This window comes from Coenobita brevimanus, chromosome 61 (genome assembly GCF_032717465.1).
Source record: "Coenobita brevimanus isolate Jiangsu-jjx chromosome 61, ASM3271746v2, whole genome shotgun sequence".
NCBI classification, from domain to species: Eukaryota; Metazoa; Arthropoda; class Malacostraca; order Decapoda; family Coenobitidae; genus Coenobita; species Coenobita brevimanus.
In genome coordinates, this window is record NC_137014.1 from 29710268 (window position 1) to 29731682 (window position 21415).

The following is a 21415-nucleotide window of genomic DNA, read 5'->3' on the forward strand; positions in this document are numbered from 1 at the left end:
GAAAGAGAGGGAAGAGGGGAAAAGAAGAAGAAATAGAAAGAAAAGGAAATGGATTTAAAAAAAAAATGTTAAAAATTGCATGAAAGGAAATAATATGAAGGAATAAATGAAGGAAAAAGAAAGTAGAAGAAAGGACGAAAAAATAATACTGAGGAGAAGAAGGTATGAGAGAGAAAAAAAGAGCTAAGTAAGTAAAGGAAGGAGAGAAGGAAGGAGGGAAAGATGGAACAGTGGAGAGAAGAAAGAGGAGGAAGTGAAGAGGAAGGATGGAAGGAAAGAAAGAAGGAAGGATGAAGAGTAAAGAGAAAGGAAGGAAGGATAGAAAGAAGGAAGGATGAAGAGTGGAGAGGAAAGAAGTAGGTAAAAAAGAAAGGAGGATGAAGAGTGAAAAGGAAGGAAGGAAGGAAGGATAGAAAAGTGGAAGGATGAAGAAAGGAGAGGAAGGAAGGAAAGAAAGAAAAAAATGAAGAATGAAGCGAAGAGAGGAAGGAAGGAGGGAGGGAGGGAGGGAGGGAAGAAGGCAATCTCTATTGAAAAGGCGTAGGAGGAGGTGAAGAATGAGGGAGGGAGGGCGAGAAGGAGGGAGGGAGGGAGGGAGAGAGAGAGAGAGAGAAGGAGGGAGGGAGTATTATGGAGAGGAGGAAATTGTGTGAACTAGGTGAAGGAAGGAAGGAAGAAGGAAGTGAGAACAGAAGGAAAGAAAAAATGAAGGAAGACAAAAAAATGAAGCATATAGGAAGGAAACAGGAAATAGGAAGAATGAAAAAAGAGAAAGAAAAGGAAGAGAACAAGAGGGAAAGAGAAAGGAAGATGGAAAACTACCGTTAAGAAAAGAGAGAGAGAGAGAGAGAGAGTTCAGGAGGTGGTTGGAGAGGGAAGGAATGAGGGTGGGAGAGTGAGAATGAAGGAGTGAGGAAGGAAAGTGGGACAAGTACGGAGGAAATGAGGCTAAGGAGAGAGAGATAGAGAGAGAGAGAGAGAGAAGGAGGAAAGGAATTAGGGAAGATGAAAGGTGCATAAAAGAGATTAGTTGAGGAGGGAGGTTATTGATGGAGGAGGAGGAGGAGAAATGGAGAGACATTATGAACGAGAGAGAGAGAGAGATGGCATGAAAAATATGTATTGGGAGGTGGAGGGAAGGAGGGACTTGGAAGGAGGGGAGGAGGAAAAGAAAATTGAGGAAGGAAGGGAGAGAGTGAAGGAATATAAAGGAGGGAGGCAGTTTATTGAGGAGGAGAGGATGGGAGGGGGAAGGGAGAGGAAAGGAAGAAATGGAGAGAGAGCGGGAGACAGTATGAAGAGAACGGGAGAGATGAGGGAAGGAATGGGAGGGAGAGGAGAAGGAGGGAAGAAGGAAGAAAGGAAAAGGAGAATAAAGGAAGTTAGAGAGGATAGTGGGAAAAGAAGAAAGTAATGAAGATGCAAAAGTAAGGGAAACAGGAAGCATAGAAGGAAGGGAAGCAGACAGGGAAAGAAAGAAGGCCGGATGAAAGGAAGGAAAGAAGGGAGATATGAGAAGCTGACAAGGCCGGAAGGAAAGAAAGAAGGAAGAATTAATGAACGAATGAAGCAGGGAGGAAGGGAGATAAAGTGGTGAAGGGGAGATTAGAAACTGCAGAAACTGGATGAGGGTGAAATAGAGGGGATGGTGGGGTGGAGAGGTAGGGGCTGGGGTGAAAGAGAGGGGATGGTGGGGTGGAGAGGTAGGGGCTGGGGTGAAAGAGAGGGAGAGAAGGAGGGGTTGGAGAGGCGATAGAAAAAGAGGTGAAAGAGGGCGGAGAGGCAGGCGAGAGGGGTTGAGAAAGGGTGGGGAGGCAGGCAGGGAAGGTGGAGACGAGGGGGAGGGGTGAGAGGAAGGGCAGGGGTGAGAGGAGGGGCAGGGGTGTGAGGAAGGAATGAGGAAGGGAAGGGAATGAGTGGAGAAAGACACTACAGTACAGGGAGAGAGGGGAGAAAAGGGTTGAGAGGGAATGGAGAGGGTGTGGAGAAACAGGGAGGGAGGCAGGGTGTAAGGCAGGGGGTCAGGCAGGGTTGGGGTGGGGGGTCTGATGGATGACACTTAGGGCCACAGCTGGTGCCGCCTCGCTCTGTAATCTAGGCAGGATAGGCAGAAGCAGGCCGGCAAGGATAGGCAGGAAAGGACAGGCAGGGGGTAAGCAGGAAAGAGAGAGAGGCAGAGATAAGCAGCAAAGACAGGCAGGCAGGGAGTAGGCAGAGAAGAGACACAGGCAGGGATAGGCAGAACAGACAGGCAAGAGTTAGGCAGGAAAGAGGAACAGGCAGGAGTAGGCAGGAAAGAGGAACAGGCAGGAGTAGGCAGGAAAGAGGAGCAGACAGGGATAGGCAGGAAAGACGAACGGGCAGGGGTAGGCAGCAAAGGTAGCGAGTGTTAGGCAGGAGGGTGAGGTAGGAAGAAGGGAAATAAGGGGAGGGGAGGAGGAATGCCGACTGGAAGAGGAAAAGGGAGGAAGGAAAAGCTGAGGAGGGTGAGGTAGATAGACAAAAGGGAAAAAGATAAGAGATAGAGATAGATAGATACAGATGGATAGAGAGAGAGAGAGAGAGAGAGAGATCAGGAAATCAGAAGAAAGGAGAAAAGAATGTGAGAAAAGAGGAAAGTAAGAAGAAAGTGAGAAAAAAGGAAAATTGAGAGAGGGAGAGAGAGAGAGAGAGAGAGAGAGAGAGAGAGAGAGAGAGAGAGAAGGGGGGGAGAGGGAGGGAGGTTGGGTGGGGAGAAAAGAAACCAGGGAGCTGGAGAGAAAATAAATATAGCAGAGGGAGGAAAGATGGAGGTGTGGAGGAAGCCATTGACTACTAAGGAGAGAGAGAGAGAGAGGAGAAAATGAACGATGAACATGACGGAGAAGGAGACGGAAGAAGTGCAAGAAAGAACAAAGGAGGAGGAGGAGGAGGAGGAGGATAAGAAACAGGAGGGAAGCAAAGTAGAAGAGACAACAAGAAAGGGAGAGCAAAGAGGAGGAGAAAGAGCAAGAAGGAAGAGGAAAGGGGAAAGAGGAAATGAAATCTGTTGAAGAGGATGTACCATACGAGGGAAAACGAGGAGAGGACTGGGCAGGATGGAAGAAGAGTGCGATGAGAGAGTAAAAATGAAGAAGGCAACAAAGAGGAAGAAGTTGAAGAAGTAGGGGACAAGAAGGAAGAGGAAGAGGAAAGATAAAAAAATAAATGAATGATGAAAGAAGCGTCCAAGGAGGAGTAGGAGGACGGAAAAAGAGCACAAGAAGGAAGAGAGGAGATCAAGAAAAAAGGGAAGGAAGAGAAGAGGGCAAGGAAGAGCAGGTGAAATAGAAACGCGATGGAATAAGAGGTTAGGGGGAGAAAAAATGAAAGAGGAGGAAGGAAGAAGTGGAGAAATGAATAAAAATAGGAGAAACCCCAAACTATTGTGGGCGGAACTCGCTGACATCATGCAGAAGCCGGTGTGTGTGCCGTATTTTTGTCCTCCACAGGTATATTTAGAGCCAGCATAAAGTATCACAGTGTATGAGCAGGCACGTGCCTCGTAGCCACCTCTTTTATATTTTAATCTTGATGCGGCAAGGTGTATATACAGTATATATATATATATATATATATATATATATATATATATATATATATATATATATATATGTGTGTGTGTGTGTGTGTGTGTGTGTGTGTGTGTGTGTGTGTGTGTGTGTGCGCGCGTCGGTAACACGTATTTCCTCATCACTTTCAGAATTACGGCATACTGAATAACTTTGCAACCAGTTACTTTCAGAATACATAAGAGTATTTCTGTGCCTTACCGCCATGTCATCCTTCTCTAATACTGGGAAAAAAAATGTGTTCAGAAGCCGTCTACTCGTAAAACTGTATAGCCTAGTGTGTATCAGTTTTATTTAACTATTTTCCAAAGTATTGAAAATTGTCTCTTTCCTCCCTTAACATCGAATAATATAGGCTATACCACTGTCAGAAGGTCAAGATAATTTGTGCTCTCCCATCCACTCCTCTCGAAATAAAAGATACAACTCGCCATCCTTGTCACCTGTAGTCGTTGTTCAGTGGTGTTAGGAGGCGCCATGGCCCTCTTCCTTGCCTGCTTATTCCTGCATCTAGCATGTTGATACTGACTTGTATGTTGTTTTACGCCAAGTATGTCAAGGTTAGAAATGTGTAAAAGACTAAAAAATATATTAGGGCGAACAAGGCAAAATAGATCGCTGAGGAAGAGGGGTTAAAAAGCTTCATGAGCCGACGAGAATGCTGACTTTCGTATCCAATAGTAAAACCTCCCAGCTAGTAACGAATTATGCATATTCTCTCTCTCTCTCTCTCTCTCTCTCTCTCTCTCTCTCTCTCTCTCTCTCTCTCTCTCTCTCTAGCACTGCGTCAGTCGTCATTGCTCTTGAAATAACAAAAAATAACCGTTGAAATTTGAACCACTCTTTTCTACCTTAATGGGCTCACCTGGAGAGGCCGGCGTCAGTTATCGGTCGTTAAAAACCGTTGCGCGTTTTCAAATGTTCATATTCAAGTTTGGCGCGCTATTTTTTGGTGACAGCGGGGTCGTGAGGGTGATGTTTGAGGGGATTATGGTGAAAATGAAAGACAGAGAGAGAGAGAGAGAGAGAGAGAGAGAGAGAGAGAGAGAGAGAGAATGCATGTAGGAAAAAAGGAACTGCAAGGAAAAGAGGAAGAAAAATGAAACCTAGCTGAGAGAGAGAGAGAGAGAGAGAGAGAGAGAGAGAGAGAGAGAGAGAGAGAGAGAATGTATGTAAGATAAAAAGGAATTGCAAGGAAAAGAGCGGAAGAAAAATGAAGCCTAGCAGCGAGAGAGAGAGAGAGAGAGAGAGAGAGGCGGCATTCCAGAGTATTCCAGGCAGCTGTTGACCCGCCCTCCTGGAACCTGGAATCGAATGGAACCTGAAATATGGAACCTTGAACCTGACTTACATGTGGAGCCTGGAATGTGGAATGTGGAACCTGGAATGGGGAATGGGGAACCTGGAGTGGGGAATGGGGAACCTGGAATGGGGAATGGGGAACCCGGTATGGGGAATCTGGAATAGGGAATGGGGAATGGGGAACCTGGAATGGGGAATGGGGAACCTGGAATGGGGAATGGGGAACCTGGAATGGGGAATGGGGAACCTGGAATGGGGAATGGGGACTCTAGAATGGGGAATGGAGAACTTGGAATGGGGAATCTGGAATGGGGAATGGGGAATCGAATATGGAACGTGGAACCTGGAATCGGGAATGCAGAACCTGAAATGTGGAATGCAGAACCTGGAGTATGGAACGTAAAACCTGGAATATGGAATGAAGAACCTGGAATATGAAGTGTAAAACCTGGAATATGAAATGTAAAACCTGGAATTGTGGAATGTAGAACCTGGAATATGGAACCTGAGTCCTGGAAACGAACTTACAGCCTGGAATATAACACAACCTGGAATCTGGCACATAAAACCTGGAATATGAAACCTTGAAAAAATCTGGAACTGGGAATGTGGAACCTGGAATGGGGAACCTGGAATGGGGATCCTGGAATGTGGAATCGAATGGGGAGCCTGGAATGGGGAGCTTGGAATGGGGAACGGGCGGCAGGAAACGAAGCTGGAATGTGTTATTGTCCCACTAAAGTTCATGTGGCCTATTGGGTCCTCTCTCTCTCTCTCTCTCTCTCTCTCTCTCTCTCTCTCTCTCTCTCTCTCTCTCTCTCTCTCTCTCTCTCTCTCTCCACACACACACACGCACACACAGTCTCTCTCTCTCTCTCTCTCTCTCTCTCTCTCTCTCTCTCTCTCTCTCTCTCTCTCTCTCTCTCTCTCTCTCTCTCCCTCATGAACCAACTAATTACATGAAGCCTACCCAGCGTCACACCATCTCTCGTTACGCTTCGTTCCCTCAATTTAATCTTCGCCTTTTTATTAGTGTTCATATTTTCGTGTTGACTTTTTGTTATCGTATTGTAATTTTTGTGTTTTATGGCCTTTTTATGTTTCCGTCTGTGTTTGTGTGTGTGTGTGTGTGTGTGTGTGTGTGTGTGTGTGTGTGTGTGTGTGTGTGTGTGCATTTCGTATTTTGTTTGCGCTTATATTTCCGTGTTTAAATTTTTTTTTTTCAATCTTCGGCGCCATATTATCACATTTCTTTATTATTCTTGCTAGTATGCTGGGCGGGTCAGGGGAGACGCCTCGTAGTGAAGGGGTATAAATATGGCCGTCTCTTTCACCTCTTCACTGGTAGGACGTCTTTGTGTAGTTTTGCTAAGGCCAGAGGATTTGATTCAGTGTAGGCAGAGTGACGTGAAAGAAGTGAAGGGGATGAATCTGTGTATATTATGTATGTATGTATGTATGTTTGTATGTATGTATGTATGTATGTTCCTGTTTATGTAGCTGATTGATTCCTTGTATGTTTCTGTGTATATATGATTCCTTGTATGTATGTATGCATGTGTGTATGTATTTATGTATGTATGTGTGTATGTATATATGTATGTATGTGTGTGTATGTATGTATGTGTGTAAATACCGTATGGTGATGGATGGGGATTAGTCTTTTGCATGCGCACACACAAATACATACTTTCTGTAGATATCCGTTACATACATACATACATACACATACATACAGTACCATAAACTCGTGCACACATGCACACAACGCTCACTAACTTTTTCCCGCTTACAAACATGCTCTAACTTTCTCACACACACAAACACGTTCGCTCACCTGTGTACACATAATTACTGTTCACACACACACACACACACACACACACACACACACACACACACAGAATATTTCATAGTTATACGCATACTTGTTTACAACTCTCTCTCTGTCTCTCTCTCTGTCTCTCTCTCTCTCTCTCTCTCTCTCAGTAGCAGAAGTAGGAGGTGGATTATAACTTTTTTCAGTAAACGTGGATAAAACTAATGGACAGAATTAGACAAAATCTAAGGAGAAAAAAATCGACCTAAATAAGTGAAGGATAATGCAGGTCTGTGGAGAAGATGGGACGGAAGTGTATTGGGTTTAGTCCATATTTTTGTCCGACTTTCCAGATTTTGTCCAACACTTTCCAGACATTTGTGCAATATTTTCAGGATTTTTTTTTATAATTTTTTATTCCATATTTTCCAGAATTTTGTATAATCTCTCCCAGAATTTCGTGTATATATTTTATTTATTTATTTATTTATTTACCGGTATTTAGAGAGAGAGAGAGAGAGAGAGAGAGAGAGAGAGAGAGAGAGAGGCATATTATCCCCTGTAATTTTGGCGGGGCGTGCTCTATTGCCGGACGGACGCTGGGGTGGGGGATAAGAGAGGGGGAGGGAAGAGGGGGGTTACAATGGCACCGAGTGAGGGGGAGGACGTAAGAGAGGGGGAGAGGGTGTAAGTGGGGTGAGGGATGGGGGAGGGCTAAGGAGAGGGAGCTGGAATGGCAATAGTGGAGAGAGTAACAGTCAGGGATAAAAGTTCGTTCGCCATTTCACTGTGGAGGGCAGTACAGTAGGGACAAAAGTTCGTGTGCTGTCCCACTGTGTCACCTTCATACATACTGCGTCACTTTCATACCTACTGCGTCACCTTCATACATATGTCCATCGCTTTCCTCCCTGACAAATTTCAGTCATCTATGGGCAGAGAAATATACCAAATTTTTCTCTAGTAATATTAGCCAGCAGAGAAAAGTGAGAAGTAGAAGAGGTGAAGTTTTTGGCGAACCTTACTCCCCGGCTGTACATGGCCAGGGGAGAGGGAGGGGGGAATATGAGAGAAGGTGCAAGGGGAAGGGGTGGGGAAGGAGGGGGATAAGAAAGTAAGTGGGAGGGGGAAAGAGGTGGAAAGTAATGTCAAAGAGGATGGGAGAGGAAGGGAGGGAGGGAGGGAGGGAGGGAGGGGGAAGTACGGGGGAATATGGAAGATGGGCGTTGAGGAGTGAGGAGTGGTTGGGAGGTTATAATTATGCTGTAATAAACAAGAAAATGAACATGAGAAATTTAAGAGAAACAACAGAAAAGGGAAGAGTGAAAGGAATGAAGACTAGGAAAAAGAAAAATCTTGACAGTGAAAGAAAATGAAAGACGAAGAACAAAAAAAAAAGTGGAATGAAAAAATAGGACAGTAAGAGAGTGGAATATGAAATAATGGGCAATATATGAAGAAAAAGGGAATCAGTATAAAAACTAATTTAGGGAGAAAGAGAAAGAGAACAGAAGGATGACTGGAATAAAGAAAATAGATGGAATGAAGGCAATGACAAAAAAGAATAAATAAAGGATACTCTAGCAGTAGGACGGCGGAGATATAACAGGGAAACTTATATATATATATATATATATATATATATATATATATATATATATATATATATATATATTGTTAAATAGCCTATGATTTAAAAATCCTTTGTGTTATTTTAACTCACAGTTGCTGCATGTTTGATCACGAGCGTGTTCTGCCTCAGTTCCCCCCTTCTACCGTTATAGTAGAGTAAGTCGTTCTCTCTGTTATTCAGAGCGGGATTTTCAGCTTTTTGTCCCCATGGCTTCATTTGCGCGTCCTTCTTACAAGTTGTATCAAGCTCTCCTGGCCCCTATATAATGAGCTCAGTCTCTGCATCATTGCCACTTAGATCTGCTCCTCATTTTGTTCACATCTCTGTCCTCCCCTGTACAGATATTATTATTGTGAGTGCTCAAGAAATCTCCAAACATCTAGCAGCTGTGTGTAATTTGAGTATAACTGTTGTATTTTTTCTTGTACTGTGTGGCATAGGGTTGGTTCTTGGGCCTGGTGAGGTTTTTGATTAATGTTGGGTTTTGTGTCAGTCATTTTTGATAATAGTTTGTATCTGTAATAATTTATCTTGCATTAACTGAGCATTACCTGGTGTATTTTCATTTTATCAGGGCTGACTTAGGTAAATTTACTCTTGCTAATTTCATGTTAATAGAGGCTATTGCAGTTAACCATATATTTAACCTGTTTTTGCCATTACATTATCCTTATGAGTCCTGAATGTTTTGTTGTTAGTTTGAGCATTAAACTTTAACTTGTACTTTTACCTAACTCTTTTGTTTTGAACCTGGAACTTTACGGGACAGTAGTGACTCTTAGTATTCTCACTTAAAGTGTACGTTATCTTTCTCTGTTCCGTAACATAAATTTGGCGACCCCTCATCAGGATATTCAGGATATTATCATAAGGATATTGCTTGACATTTTGTAACTGTTACTTATTCATGATGTCTACTATTACTACGCTTGATGAAGCCAAAGATTTTTTGTCAAATGTGCAAACAGTGTGTGATGTAGAAAACAGAACAAAGAATGAACTTAAGCTTGTTGCTCAACAGTTGGGAATTGCTGTTCGCTCTCATCATTCTAAAGATCAAATTGTTGACATGATTAATGAAAGCTTGTTTAATGTAACTCCTCCAAATGAGCAAACGCAGATTGAATTAGCTAAGTTACAGCTAGCCCTGCAGGAGTCTCGTGTTAAGGAGGCTGAATTTCAAGCACGTGCTAAGGAGGCTGAGTCTCAGGCTAAGGAGGCGGAATCTCAGGTTCGGATTCAAGAGGCACAGGTACAGGCTCAGGCACAAATTGAACTTGCTAGGATTCAGGCAAACCATGAGTATCGCATGAAACAAGGTGGAACTGGATCATCTAGCTCTGATGATTTTGATGTGGCTAAAAATGTTAAACTTGTCCCTCCTTTTAATGAATCTGATTTAACTAAGTATTTTCAGTTGTTTGAGAGGGTAGCTACAGGTTTTAATTGGCCTAAGGAGTATTGGCCAGTACTCCTTCAAACTGTTCTCACCGGTAAAGCTCAAGTAACTTATGCATCTTTGCCTCAGGATCAATCTGATAATTATGATGTAGTTAAGAGCTTGATTCTTAAGGCCTATGAGCTTGTTCCTGAAGCCTATAGAGTAAAATTTAGGACAACTTACAAGCAAGATAAGCAATCCCATGTTGAGTATGCAAAAATCAAAGAAGTTTTGTTAGAGCAGTGGTTAAATTCTAAGAATGTGGATTCTGATTTTGGTAAATTTAAGCAGATGATTTTGCTGGAGGACTTCAAAAGGTGTATTAGTAAAGATGTAAGCCTATATCTTGATGAGAAAAGGATAGATAATTTGTCTGATGCTGCAGTTTTAGCTGATGAATATGTTCTCACTCACAAGAGATATTCTAAAGAAAAAGGGAAAGCTGAGAGTAAGTACGTTGCCTCTACTCAGAGTACAGGTAACAGGAAAGAGAATAAAGATGATGTTTCTCAGGAAGTAAATACCAGCTTCACCTCTAGATTTCAGAAAAGTAAATGTACTTATTGTAGTAAGCTTGGTCATACTACAGAGAGATGTTTCAGGAGACAGCGTGATGTGAACAAAAAGGAGTCTTTAAATATTCAGTCAATTGGTCTAGTGTCCACTCTTGAGAGTTCCCAGAATTCTTTAACTGAGTTAACTGAACCTGCTTTGAGGGGTAACTTAAATTCTCATGATGGAGCTCCTCTTTTGAGCAGTAACGTGGGTGACACTCTCAAGAGTTCATGTGCTAATTTCCTGTCTGATGGTTTTGTCAGTCCTCTGGACAGTAATGACAGGAAATCAGTTCAGATATATCGTGATACAGGTGCTTGCCAATCCCTTATGCTGACCAGTGTTCTAGGCTCTAATGTTAATTCCTCTGATGAAACTGTAATCTTACAAGGTGTAGGGAATAATTACTTTCCTGTCCCTCTGTGCAGAGTGAATTTAGAGTCTGGTTTTGTTAATGGTTCCGTTATGGTTGGGTTGGTTGAGACACTCCCAATGTCAGGTGTAACTTTCTTACTTGGAAATGATATTGGTGGAAGTCAAGTGTGTCCAGCTCCTCAGTTGTCTAGTGAGCCAGTGGCTGCGTCCCAGGATTGTGGTGTCCCTGATGTGTTCCCTGCATGTGCTGTCACTAGGGCTAAGTCTAAAGTTACTGGTGATTTAGAGGATAATGATGATGATGATGTTATCCTAGCTGACACTTTTCTTGCTAATTTGGACCACTCACCAGATGAGGCAGTACCCCGTAGTGTTGATAATTTGTCTCGTCAAGAGTTGGTTAAGTTGCAGGTTGCTGACCCTGAGTTGGAAGGTCTAGCTAACTCTGCTTACAGTGAAGAAGAGTCAGCCGGTGCTTCTACTTCTTATTATGTAAAGTCAGGAGTACTTATGAGGAAGTGGAGACCCCCAACAGCATCAGCCGACTGTGAATGGGAGGTTGTACATCAAGTTGTCATCCCTCGTGTTTGTAGGCAGGATATCATTCGAGTGGCTCATGATTCCAGTTTGGCAGGACACCTTGGAGTGAGGAAGACTGTGGCACGCATTTTGAAACACTTCTACTGGCCAGGTATCTTCAGGGATGTTTCCTGGTATTGTAAGTCTTGTCACACCTGTCAAGTTGTGGGGAAGTGTAATCAGACCGAAAAGGTTGCACCTCTAGTTCCCATTCCTCCTTTTGAGGCGCCTTTCACCCGTGTGTTGGTGGATATTGTGGGCCCTCTTCCTAAGACTTCTTCAGGATTTTCTTATGTGTTGACCATGATTGATATGGCTACTCGTTATCCTGAAGCCATTCCACTTAGAAACATCTCAGCAAAGAACGTGGTTAAGGAAATGCTAGGGTTCTTCACAAAGTTTGGTCTGCCCAAGGAGGTACAGTCAGACCGAGGAAGTAATTTCATGTCAAATGTTTTCAAGCAGTCTCTGAAAGAGTTGGGCATCACCCAGATCACGTCTTCAGCTTACCATCCCCAGACCCAAGAAGCGTTGGAGAGATATCATCAAACACTCAAATCGATGCTCAAGAAATACTGTTTGGAACATGAGAAAAACTGGGATAAAGGTCTTCCATTCGTTGTATTTGCTGCGAGAGAATCTCCAAATGAATCACTGGGCTTCTCACCTTTTGAACTACTGTTTGGCCATGAAGTAAGAGGACCCCTTAAGTTACTGAAGGAATGCTGGCTGTCGGAGGAAGATGACGTCAACCTGCTGGAGTATGTGATGAAGTTCAAAGAACGGCTGTCCACTGCTTTACAGCTGGCGAGAGAGAATTTAGGAGCTGCTCAGGAGAAGATGAAGACTTGGTATGATGAGAAGTCCAGGTTACGCCACTTTCAGCCAGGAGATCAGGTTTTGATTCTGCTACCAGTTCATGGGCAACCTCTTCAAGCCAAGTTTAGTGGTCCTTATTTCGTGGAGAAGAAACTCAGTGATGTCAACTATGTCATCGCCACACCAGATCATAGAAAGAACAAGCAACTATGTCACATCAACATGCTAAAGTTATATCACAGGCGGGACGAAAATAATCCAGTCTGCACTGTAGCTGTTCCACCCGAGTCTGCAAGTGAAGCTCTGCCATGCAGTATGAGCCTGAGTGATAGTTTGGGGAAGAATCCTGATATCATGAATGATCTCCAGACTAAGCTTTCTCATCTACCTCCCGAGGAAAGGCAGGAGTTTTCGGCATTACTGCAGGAGTACCCGCAAGTGTTCCATGCTACTCCAGGAAAAACCACTGTGTTGATGCATGATGTCGATGTTGGAGACGCAAAGCCAGTTAAACTGCCTCCTTACCGTGTGAACCCAGTGAAAGTTCCTCTCATCCAGAAGGAGCTTGGCTACCTGTTGGACCACAAGATGATTGAGCCCTGTCAGAGCGAGTGGGGTTCTCCTGTCACTCTGGTCCCTAAGCCAGGTGGGTCACAGCGGCTTTGCATTGACTACAGACGTGTTAATCAGATAACCAAAACAGACACTTACCCTCTCCCTCGTGTGGAAGATTGCATAGACAAGATCGGAAAGGCTAGGTACATAAGTAAGTTTGATTTGTTAAAGGGATACTGGCAAGTACCTATGACTGAACGTGCTAGGGAGATCTCATGTTTTGTAACATTAGGAAAGACCTTTGCATGGTCTGTAATGCCATATACAGATTGTCTTAGAGTAATAAGAAATTTCCTTTGTAAATTTCTTTTTTCTTTGTGGGGAGGTGTTACATAGCCTATGATTTCATCATCCTTTGTGTTATTTTAACTCACAGTTGCTGCATGTTTGATCACGAGCGTGTTCTGCCTCAGTTCCCCCCTTCTACCGTTATAGTAGAGTAAGTCGTTCTCTCTGTTATTCAGAGCGGGATTTTCAGCTTTTTGTCCCCATGGCTTCATTTGCGCGTCCTTCTTACAAGTTGTATCAAGCTCTCCTGGCCCCTATATAATGAGCTCAGTCTCTGCATCATTGCCACTTAGATCTGCTCCTCATTTTGTTCACATCTCTGTCCTCCCCTGTACAGATATTATTATTGTGAGTGCTCAAGAAATCTCCAAACATCTAGCAGCTGTGTGTAATTTGAGTATAACTGTTGTATTTTTTCTTGTACTGTGTGGCATAGGGTTGGTTCTTGGGCCTGGTGAGGTTTTTGATTAATGTTGGGTTTTGTGTCAGTCATTTTTGATAATAGTTTGTATCTGTAATAATTTATCTTGCATTAACTGAGCATTACCTGGTGTATTTTCATTTTATCAGGGCTGACTTAGGTAAATTTACTCTTGCTAATTTCATGTTAATAGAGGCTATTGCAGTTAACCATATATTTAACCTGTTTTTGCCATTACATTATCCTTATGAGTCCTGAATGTTTTGTTGTTAGTTTGAGCATTAAACTTTAACTTGTAATTTTACCTAACTCTTTTGTTTTGAACCTGGAACTTTACGGGACAGTAGTGACTCTTAGTATTCTCACTTAAAGTGTACGTTATCTTTCTCTGTTCCGTAACAATATATATATATATATATATATATATATATATATATATATATATAGAGAGAGAGAGAGAGAGAGAGAGAGAGGTATGGTAAGTTAGAATATCAAAAGAACAGGAGAGAAAAGAAAGGATGGCTGGAATGAAGGTAGTGCCTGGAAAACAACCATAGGACTACCCAACACTAAGACAAGTGAGAAGCACAGTATGGAAGCAGGATAATTGTTTGGAATAAAAGACAAATAAGAGAGGAGGAAGTTGGGATGAGAGGAAAAGATAAAAGAAACCTAGAATAAAAAGAAAAAGACTAGAATACCACCCTAAGACATTCCCTCAATAAAGACGCAGAGAAAGACACAGCATGGAAGTAAAGGGTGTCCGAAAAGTTACTGTGCGGTGGAAAAGGTTTAAGTAAAGTTTAAAAGTGAAGTGTTACGTACGATATTGCAGTTTCTCCTACAGCAAATGCTGAAAATGTCCCCCAGAGGCTTGAAGGTATGTCTGCACACAACACTGCCCGACTTATAGGTCTCCTATGCAATACCGTAAGTATAACTTTAATGTCATTACAAATTTCTCATTGCACAGTAACTTTTCGGACTCCCTGTATGACAGACGTACACTGAAAAGAAAGAAAGAGAAAAGAATAGAAGAGGAAGGAAGTGAAGGTTGAAAAGTGCCTGGAGAGAGATAAAGTGCCTGGAAAGTGATGAAAGTGCTTGGAAAATGATTGAAGTGCCTGGAAAAAGAAAATACAGGAAAACATTAAGGTACCTGGAAAAATAAAAATGCTTGGAAAAAGATTAAGTGCCTGGAAAAATATAAAAGTGCCTGGATAAAGATAAAAGTGTTTGGAAGTAGATGAAGTGCCTGGAAAAAGAGACAAGTGCCTGGAGAAAAGAGAGGAGTGCCTGGAAAAAGAGGAAATTGCCTGGAAAACCACCTAAGGACGTTGCAGCAATAAGACAACTGCAAGAGAGAGACGGGATGGAAGCATAACAATTGTACTGTGGAATGTTGGCTGGAATGTGTTGTGTTGCGGTGGCTGCTGGAACGGTCATGAGCATAGCAGTACAATTAAGATGAAGGGGGGTCTGAGTACTCACACACACACACACACACACACACACACACACACACACACACACACACACACACACACACACACACACACACACACACACACACACACACACACCAGAGAGAGAGAGAGAGAGAGAATGCAGCCTTTGGAAGCCTCTGGAAAGGCCTGGAAACCGTGTGGAAATGGTTGGAACGTGAACTGTGATGGTTGTGGTGGGAATGATAGAGGGATGAATCAGGGTCGCCACGGGAGGGTAACTGCAGATCTGATGCATGGAAGACTGGGTGAACGGGGGGTGGGGGCTGGAAGGGAGATGGTTGGAAGAAGGGAGGAGAGGGACTGGAAAGTGGAAAACTGGAAGAATGGACGGGGGTGGCTGGAAGAAGGAGGGGTTTTGAAAGACGAGGGGAGGGAATGGAGGGAGGTGTCTGGAGTGAGGGGGGGTAATGGTATTTGTAAAGAGGGGGAAAGGGGGTGCTTAGAATGATAGAGGGGAAGGGGTTTGGAAGAAAGAAAGGGGGAGTGTCTGGAAAAGGAAGTGGTGGACAGAAGAAGAGAGGGAGGGTGTGTGTTTATAACAAGAAAAGTAGATGGTATGAGCAGTATGTGAGAGGGGTAAGGTGTTTCTGGGAGAGGAATAGAGTGGAAGAGGCCTGGAGAAGGGAGACGGAGGGAGTCTGTGAGAGGGAAAGGGAATGATGCCTAGTATAAGGAGAAAAGAGGGGAAGAGGAATGGTTGGAAGGAATGAGGGGAAAGAGGAGGAAGGAATGGGAGGGGAAAGAGGAGGAAGGAATGGGAGGGGAAGAGCGAAGGCTGCCTGGAATAGAAAGATTGGAGGCGGGGGTGTCTGGGAGGAGGAAGGGGAAGGACGTCTGGAATAAGAAGGGAAGGGAAGGAGGCGTGTCTGTGGTGGAGGGGGAACGGGTATCTGAAAGAAGAGAGGGGAGATAGGGGGGATCCAGAGGACGGAGCGTGCCACAGTCTATTTCGGGACGGTGGAATCCAGTTTGCTTGTTTCCTCGTGTAATTTGCAGTTTTATCCCCTTTAGCACGAGGGGATTCCTGAGCTGAATGAAACTGTCTTGCGGTACGTTGAATAAAAATGTACAATGTCATGGAACAAAATGGGTGCCCTCACGCTGTGTCACCGATATAACCGGACATTTATGATGTCAGGTTATATAAACGTCCCCAAACCCCCACCCCATCCCTGAAAGGAGAATGGTAGGCTACAGAAAGGCAGCTTCCACCTGCAGTCCACCGTGTTGACGCCAGTATGAGCCTGGGGTTACACCATCACCACCAACATCAGAAGTGGTAAATGTTGCACTGAAAACGATTTTATACCGGTATAGATAATTGTGTTATGCCTGTGAGGTGGAGATAAGATTTCGGGAATTGAATGATGAGGAAATGAGAGGATGGACCATTTAATTGGGCGATCTGTTGATAGATCTTCCTCATTTTCTTCTTGTTCTCTGGACCTTATCTTACTCTATCCCTGGGAAAAGATCTCGGGATGATGATGATGATGATGATGATGGCGGTGGTGGTGATGAGAGGATTCTGTATGCAATGACTGGCGTAGCTTTATTAAGAGGATTGAGTGTAATGAAAGGTTAATTATCTGAAAATAGATTCAAAACTTATTATTGATAAAACAGACGATTTTATAATTAATGTGTAGATTTTAATATAGTATCGATTATATTACAACACTTCATGAACTCTGAAATTTATGGTAACCAGACTTCCTCAGATACCATTAAAACTCCCAAAAGTCCCGGATTCTGTAAAAACGTAAAACTATAGGGCGTGAAACAAAAGACAATCGGATCGCCAAGTTACTGGTGCCTCCCTGCAAACTTCTGGAAGGATCCGGGTGGCTGGAGTCGCTTTGTGAAGTATAAGTGTGTCAGAAAGTTTGTGTAAGTGTTGATAGGCGCATCTAGAGGGTAAAACTGGAGCGCCTTCATAGCACGGTGCCGTCCTTGTTCAGATAGGAGAATTTTAGCCCACAGATGGAAATTTGTATATGAATTAAGATCATTTTTTCTTTATGTCCGACTCTGGGTATAGACTCTATTGTACATTCCCCGACGCCCATACCGCTTTGAATATCACTACAATGACACTATAACCCACCGCACATTAAATACTGTAAGGTATATCATATAATCTCAGCGCGACTTGGATGGTCCCCACGTCCAAGTCAGGGTTAAACTGTTCTATCTTTTCAGTGAACCGTGTACGAATATTACAGAAAAGCGATGAGTTTATGCGAGTCACCGGTTCCATATCACTTTATTATTATTGTTATTATTATTATTATTTTTATTATTAGGCCTGTTATTATTATTGCTACCACTACTACTACTACGACTACTACTACTACTACTACTATTCTTCTTCTTATTCTTATTCTTATTATTATTATTATTATTATTATTTTTATTATTGTTGTTGTTTTAGTTGCTGCCAGATATAGGAAGGCGTATCATAATCAAGAGGTTAAGTAGACTAGCACCATTCACCCTTCCCGTTCCCTGACGTTATTTAGGTGTTATTTTTACTATCGACAGACTTCTTTTTTTATTTTTTTTATGTTAATTTAGACGGCATATCAGGTTACATGGAGAGAGAGAGAGAGAGAGAGAGAGAGAAATGATAAAGAAAATTGGATGACGTGTGTGTGTGTGTGTGTGTGTGTGTGTGTGTGTGTGTGTGTGTGTGTGAGAGAGAGAGAGAGAGAGAGAGAGGTTCCAGGTAGTGATGGACGGATAGACGGACAGGCAGACAGCGAGACACACAGATAGATAGGCAGGAGACAGACAGACAGACAGGAGGATGTGACAAATAGGCTGGGTGGGTGGTGGGAGGGGACCACGGATCTTGTGGTCGTGGGTTCGATCCGTGTATGTGTGTGTGTGTGTGTGTGTGTGTGTGTGTGTTATATCGACATTCACTACTCCTTTACCTTTTCAGTATTCCGGTGTAGATAGGTAGATAGATAGATAGATAGATAATGATCGGTAGGCAGGTAGGAAAGTAGGAAGGTAACTACAATAGATAGATAGATAGGTAGATACACAAAATAAATAGATAGATCACTAGATATGGCAAATAGATATATAGATGGATAGATAGGTGGACAGGTAGAGTAAATAGATACAACATAGATACTGTATATATAGATAGATAGAGAAGATAGGTATATAAATGGATTGATAGATAAAGGGAAATATGGATAGATATAGGAGAGAGAGAGAGAGAGAGAGAGAGAGAAAGGTGAGTCAGCATTAACAACTGGGTCATCGCTGGTCAAAGGTCATAAAAAGTTATAGGAGGTGAAGGAGAGGAAGACTGAGAAGGAATGACTTGGAGGAGAAGGATTGGAAGAAGTAGAAGGGAAGGAAGAGAGAGAAGGATGAAAGAAATTATGAGGGAGAAGGAGGAAAGAAATGTAAGAGAAGGGCGAAAGATAAGAAGGTAGAGAAATGGCGAAAGAGGACAAGTGAAGGATGGAAGGAAGGAAGGTGGAGGAAGAGGAAAGGGAAGCAAGGAAGTAGGAAGAAATTAAGAGAGAAAGAGGGAAGGAGAGCAAGAGAGTAGGAAGGAAAGAAAGGAGAAACAGGGAAGAGAGCAAGTGAAGGATGGAAGGGGGAAAAAAAAAGAGAAAGAAGGGAACCAAAAGAGGGAAAAAATGGAAGGAAGGAAAGGAGAGAGGGGAGAAAGATGAAAGAGGAGTCAGGGAAGGAAGAATGGAGGGAAATTAAATGAGAATATAGAAGGCAGGGGGGAAGGATAGAAGGATGTAAAGAAGAAGAGGAGGGAGGGAAAGGAATAGGAGAAGGGAGGGGGGAGGGGAGGAGGGATGGAAGAAGGAAGACAAGGAGTACAAAGAAAAACAAAACAGTAACAGATGAAATGGTTCTTTAGAGGCTATTTGTTACAGATGGAGAGAGGAGGGAAAGGGAAAGGAGGAGAAGGAGGAGAGAGATGGAGGAGAGAAAGGAAGGAAGGAAAGAAGGAGGGGAGGAAGGAAGTGCCATTGAGGGCAGTTGAGAAAGAATTTTATGATGTGGTAAGAGGTGAGGGAGGAAAGAATGAAAGAGGGAAGGAAGGAGGGGGAAAAGGTGAGAGGGAGGAGAGGAGAGGGGAGGAAGGGGAAAAAAGAAGAAGGTGAGGAAAGGGAAAGGAAGAGAGAGGGAAGCTGAGAGAGGCAAATTTTACCACAGGTGATGATGATGACGATGATGAGACTATTATAGCTATGCATCAGATACCGGTAGTGAGAGAGAGAGAGAGAGAGAGAGAGAGAGAGAGAGAGTTATACACTGTACAGATCCTGAGGTGTTTTCTAGGTGACTCGGTGGTAATTGTAAGATTTAGAGAGTATGGTAAGAAGGTAAGAAAGCTATGGGTGGGGAAAGTGAAGAAAAAGAGAAGGGCAGGAGAGAGAGAGGGTGGAAAGCATGAGAGAGAGAGAGAGAGAGAGAGTGAAGAGGGGAATAAGAGAAATGAGAGGAAGGGGGGACTATGAGAGAGAGAGAGAGAGAGGGGGGGAGGGAGGGGGAGAGTGCAGTCAATGCAAGGCGCCTGTCTGTCTCTGTTTGTATGTTTGTCTGCATGTCTCGCTGTCTGGCTCTCTCCCCATTCTGTTTGTCTGTTTATCTGTCTTGCTGTCACTCCTGACTGTTTGTCCATATATTTAGCCGTTATCAATATCTACCTGTCATTGGTAGTCCGTCTTTACTTCTGTCTAGCTGTCTGTATAGCCCCATTGTGTGTGTCTGTCTATCATTTATGTGTCTGTCTCACCCGTCTGTCTGTCAATCTTACCTTATTATTTGCTGATGTCTTTCGCTTTTTGGTTGTCTGCCCATCTTTAGTCTGCCTGTCTGGGTTTATCCGTTGGCGTATGTCTGCCTCATGCCATTGTCTTTCTGTTAGTCACACTGTCTGTCTTTTTGCTTATCTGTCTTTTTACCTCTTGCGTCTTTGTGTGTGTCTGTCTGCCACACTAGACGTGTTAAGATAGTGTAGAATATTGCCATTCGTCCTGTTTTACATGATGATCCATCTTACTTTTTCTAGTTGGCTGTTGCCGGAGGAAATGGCGGGTATGGGAATCCTTGTATATGTTGCTATTCATGGGGCTGCAGTGGCGCGGAGGTTAGTGTGCTTGTCTCTCAATGCTTGTGACCAGAGTTTCGGGGTCGAACCCCAGCCACGGCGGACATTTAAAGGTGTTTGGTAGGATGTCTTTTCATATGCTTAAGTATTATCGTACCATGTCACTTATACCGGTGATGTATATAGACTCTGATACACAGACATAGGCAAGTCACTACAACACTTGACTCTCACATACACCACTCCACCTACAGACACATTCCTTGTTCGAACTTTTCAGGCATGGAGAATAGTTGAATTCTGGCCATTACTTCCTCTGAGATCCTGTAATGGACGTAATAAGGTTCGCTACACATAATGCAAGTACTCTGTCACCTTTTGCCACCTAGGCTACCTTACCTGCCACCTTACCTGCCAAACTCATACCCTCATACAGTACACTAATAGCTATTCAGGTACACCTACACCACTGCCCAAGTATCCACAAAGGAACTTAACCAGTTTTACGGTATCAGCATTTAACAACAGACTTAAAAACAGCTAGATCCAGTACCAAATACCGCTGGACATTTATAACAACTGCTAGACATATGTAAAAACCGCTCGAGCCAGTACCAAAATCTGTATAATGTTCAAAAATGAAAAAAAAAAAATGAAAATAAAAATAACGCTAACTGTAAAAAAATCAGCGTAGACACGATGATGTAAACCTCGCTCGATCCACAAGCGGAAATAGGTAACGTGGCAACGGTGCGCTACACCCACGCTGAGAGGCCACTGATTGGCTGGCTGGCTGATTGCTTGGGTCCTGGAGGTCACACGCGTAGATTGACACAAATTGACAATCTCACTTTTTAACAGAAGCATCCAGTTTTATGTTTGTATGTTTCTTTGTGTTCGTGTTTGTTGAGTCTGTCGGTGTGTTTATCTCCCTGTTGTGCAGTTGTTTGTTTGTGTGTGTGTGTGTGTGTGTGTGTGTGTGTGTGTGTGTGTGTGTGTGTGTGTGTGTGTGTGTGTTTTCATATATATTTACACCTAAAATGACAGTCCCTCGCCTTTAACACAGGTCTCGTTTCGTTTCTGTCTGTCTGTGTTTATGTGTGTCTGTTTCTGTGTTCCTTGTCTTTCTTGGGGTCAATCTGCATTTCTTTTCTGATTATTCTGTCTGTTTTTGTACGTGTGTTTGTCTCCCTCTTTGTATTTCTATTTGTGACTGTGCCATTTCTCTCTCTCTCTCTCTCTCCCTTTCACAGGATCAAAGGTGTGTGAGAGAACAAGGAAGCAGTATTTATAGGAAGTAATGGGCAGGGGGAGGAGGGAAGGTCAGGGAGGGAGGGAAGGAGAGTACGGGGGAGGGATAGAGGGGGAGAGG

The 21415-nt window shown here is 43.2% G+C and overlaps 1 protein-coding gene across 1 annotated transcript in view; it reads left to right on the top strand.

Annotated features, from left to right (window-relative positions):
• The window catches only part of LOC145403731 (uncharacterized), a 364507-nt gene that overhangs the window by 107282 nt on the left and 235810 nt on the right, over positions 1–21415 (top strand). The window lies entirely within an intron of this gene.